The 4,299-nt window shown below is 48.5% G+C and overlaps 1 non-coding gene across 1 annotated transcript; it reads right to left on the reverse strand.

The window, feature by feature from the left end:
* On the reverse strand, positions 1-107 carry LOC111823071. The gene has a single exon (XR_002826054.1). It is a non-coding gene; the product is annotated as a U6 spliceosomal RNA (small nuclear RNA).
* Positions 108-4,299: the final 4,192 nt, after the last annotated feature.

Genomic DNA, 4,299 nt, shown 5'->3' on the forward strand with positions numbered 1-4,299 from the left:
TTAAATATGGAACACTTCACGAATTTGCATATCATCCTTGCGCAGGGGCCATGCTAATCTTCTCTGTATCGTTCCAATTTTAGTATATGTGCTGCCGAAGCAAGCACGAAATAGGTTTTCAATATCTTGCTCTCTCTCTTCTCCTTCTGGCACTCCCATAATGCAAGAAGTTGTCCCAGAGGCTCCTTACATTACCTTCATATTTTTGGATTCTTTTGTCTTTTTGTTTTTCTGGATGGGTGTTTTTCACTTCTTCATATTTCAAATCATTGATTTGATTCTCAGAATCCTCTACTGTTGAATCCCTGTATATTATTCTTTATTTCAGTCAGTGTTTGCTTAATTTCTAACTGGTCCTTTTCCATTTTTTTGGAGGTTTCTGTAAGATTCTAGAGTAACCTTATAACTGTGGTTTTGAGCTCTATATCCAGTAGTTGGCTTTCTTCTATTTGTGACATGTCTGTCTCCGCATTTTGGCTGCTTCCTGTGTTTGTTTCTATGTATTGGGTAGAGCTTTTGTGTCTCCTTGAGTTGGTAGAGTGGCCTTGTGTAGTAGGTGTTCTATAGGGCCCGGTGGCTCAGCCTCCCCACTCACCTGAGCTGGGAGCTCTAGGTGCACTCCTTTGTGGGCTGTGAGCACAATCTTGTTGTAGTTGAGACTTGATTGCTGTTGGTATCCCTGGGAGGAATTGACCTCCAGGCCAATTGGCTGTGAGGACCAGCTGCGAGTACAGTGGGAGAGCTGCTGCCCAGGAGACACCCTTATGGAGCAGGACTTGCTTCAGTGGGTCTTTGGTACTCACTGAGTCTGCCCCTTGAGTGTGTCCTTTATGGATGTGTAGAGTTATAATCTGGATGGTCTGACACTGACACTGGGGAGGTCCCAGCATAGGAAAAATTATCCCTGAGAGAACCTCTGTCTGGGAGAAAGCCGCCCCGGAGTTCCTGCCCTGATGCCAGACAATCCAGTTCCTCCCCGTGTCTGTGTTCCCCAGAGACTCGCGCTAGTGCTGGAGCTCAGAGGAAGCAGGACCTTGTAAGTTCAGTTCGTGGTGCTGGTCTTTTAAGAGGAACAGCTGGGTCTCTAGCAGCCTCTGTCACTGAGCCCCAATCCGCACTGGTTTCTCTAGCCCATGGTTCTTACTGCCTGTAGGGATTTCTCTTCCCAGCTCTGGGACCCTGGGCTGGAGGTCTGGTGTGGGGCTGGGACCCTTTGCTCCTCTGGGCGGCCTCTGCAGAGACAATCTCCCTCCCAATTAAAAAAGTGGCACATGTGGTGCCGGACCAGCCAGTTCTGTGCCTCCTACCAATCTCAGTGCTGTTTTCTTCCCTTCTCTAGTTGTAGGACTTCCACTCAGCCAGCTTGCCAGTGGTTCTGGATGATGGTTGTTCTGTATTTTAGTTGTAATTTTGATGTGGTTGTGGGAGGCGGCGAGTATAGGTGTTTACCTGTGCTGCCATCTTCCTGTGTTTTGTTTTGTTCTATTAAAGATCTTTCCATTGAATTAGTCTTTTCAAAGTACCAACTGATGTTCTTATTTTTACATTTTCCTATGATGTTTTTGCTTTCAAATGAATTTCTGCTTTTATCAATTCTTCCCTTTTTTTTTTCTTGTTTTATAAAACATTTAATTTGAATGTAAACTCATTAGTTCTCATTCTCTCTGGTGTAAAAACATTTAAGGCTATGAATTTGGCTCTGGCTGCAGCACTGGCCATAGTGCAAAGCTATTACTGTACAGTGTGCTCGTTTCCACTACGTTTAAAAGGGCCTGTGAATGAAGTTTTAGTTTCCGCTTTGAAGAATGTTGTATAACTTACAAGTGCTTATATTGTATTTGATTTTCCTTTTATTAATTTTTAATTTTATTGCACTACAGGAGAGTATATAGGGTTTGGGGCAATTTCTACTTGTTAAAATTTGGTTGAGATTTTCTCTTTCTTTGCGGCAAAAATATATAATTGATTGTTGCAAATTTCCTATGAATTAAAAAATATGTATTTTCAGTAAGATATAAAGGAACATAGTAGTAAAAAACTTAGGAAAAGATCACTTCTTAAATGTGATCTTTTTTATGTATTGGGCTTTGAATTTGGGTTTTCTTTTTTTTAAAATATATTTTTATTGATTTTTTACAGAGAGGAAGGGAGAGGGATAAAGAGTTAGAAACATCGATGAGAGAGAAACATCGACCAGCTGCCTCCTGCACATCTCCCCACTGGGGATGTGCCTGTAACCAAGGTACATGCCCTTGACCTGAACCGAACCCGGGACCCTTGAGTCCGCAGGCAGACGCTCTATCCGCTGAGCCAAACTGGTTAGGGCTGAATTTGGGTTTTCTTAATGCATACGGATGTTGAAACTTTTAAAGAATAATTTATTTAAGAACTTATTTTTCTGCTCCTTTCCACTGGGAATCCTGAGCTCACCCTTTTCGCGGTGTGTCCACAAGCACAGCAGCGTGTCTGGGTGGCCAGGCCTCCCCTGGCGGCTCCATCAGTGGCTGCCCATCTGCAGACAGAAAGCTCGTCCCATTCCTGTCACTTTAGACCCAGAGGCTTGGTCTTGAAGTGCTAGTCCTCACCTGAGAATGGGGTGGCACCCCACCTCGTGGTGCCCTGCTCAGCAGCCCTGCCTCTCGGAGCCTCCTCTCTGGGGCTGCTGTCCCCCAGGCTCCCACCTCGGGGCCTTGTCGAGGGGACCACACAGGCAAACCTCTGTACCCTTGGTCTTGGTTGAGCAGGTGATCCCCCAAATATAGTGTCTTAAAGAAGCAGGAGCAAATTATGTCTTTGTAGTCTCCCAAGTGACTTAAAACCTGCAGAGTGTGTTTGCTGTATATTACACAGAAAGCTTTAGGGGGACTGGCTGGGTTTGGGGATGAAACACCCCACCAAGTTAGAATCCTGCCAACCGGGCAGGGCCAAGGCACTCCCGTTTCACCAGGACATTCACAGGAGGGCATCCAGGTATCCAGGCTCCTCACTGAGTTGTCAACGCGTGGTCTGCCTTTTCCCTTTCTTATGAATGACCTGCTCTAGGAATTTGACTACATTTTGTGTAAGTGCAGTCGGATCAGCTTTGCTTCTATAAATTCGGTGCCTTGAGTTTCTGAGTAAAGTTGCATTCTCTGAACACTCACTGCTCAGTCTCAGACATAAACAGCTCCCAGTGGTCGGAGTGCAGAGCACAGGCCTGGGAGACCTACTCTCACCTCCACCTCAGACCCCCGTGTGGTTTTTTCCTACTCAGGTGGCTTGTTTTGAGTCTCGTGGTTACAGAATTATTTATATTGTAAAGGGAGCATTTTCCCAGGCAATGGTTCGCTTTGCAATGTTTCATCTCCCATCCGGAGCCCCAGCATAAGTGAGGGTAGACAGTCCTTCCCAGGGTCCTTCACAAACTTCTTCCCCCTTTTTGAATGCCAGCTGGGATCTGAAGGGCCGTGGTTCATGGTGGCTGTGGCCATCGACTCCAGTTCTCCCTGGAGGGGCGGCAGGATGGCCACAGGTCAACAGACGTGGACGGGGCAGGCCTGGGCTTTCCTGCACTCAGCTGTGAAGCAGAAATAAACCCTCAGGAGTTGCTGGGGGGTCACTCACTCTCCAGTGTTCTCGTGCTCTGAGTGGGTTCAGATCATTCCCTGACACTTAGAGCAAGGAATTTGGGACTAGAACATGGTTTGCCTGGGACGTCTGGGTCTTCCATCACCACGTCATCCCTAAACTGGATCCAGTTGCACACATTCCCTCCGTGTCCAGACTTCACCTGTTTGATCCAGCGGATCCACACTGAGGGGACCGGACTGTGAACAGAGGGAGCAGAGCCCTGGTGCCTCTCAACAGGTGAGGTGACAGATGCCGTGGGGGGGAAACAGGACACAGTGACAGGTCAGGGTGAGGGGACGGCTTCGGCGCAGGTGGAACTGGGCCGCGTTAGGTGGCCCCTCCCCGGGACGGGCAGGAAGGTGGCGGACATGGCCTTTCTGTCATCAACTGCTAGCCCCTCACCTGTCACATGACCACACCTAGAGGCAAAGGAACAGGAAGTTAAGTCCCTCACCAGGCAGGCAGGGGTCCTTGGCAATACAACCGTTTCTGAACCAGAAGCGGGAGCGGGAGGGATGCGGGAGGGCCTGTGACCTGCTACAGCCCAACCACCGCTGGCCGTGGGGCAACTCAGCCCGAAGTTTTCAAAGGGCCAGTGACACAGGCTCAGGACGTGGACTCCCCTGGGGAGCCAGTCAGCTTCCGTCCCCCCGCGTTCGGACAGGGACTCGACAAACCCAGGCGCGATGC

This window comes from Myotis lucifugus, unplaced genomic scaffold (genome assembly GCF_000147115.1).
Source record: "Myotis lucifugus unplaced genomic scaffold, Myoluc2.0 scaffold_384, whole genome shotgun sequence".
NCBI classification, from domain to species: Eukaryota; Metazoa; Chordata; class Mammalia; order Chiroptera; family Vespertilionidae; genus Myotis; species Myotis lucifugus.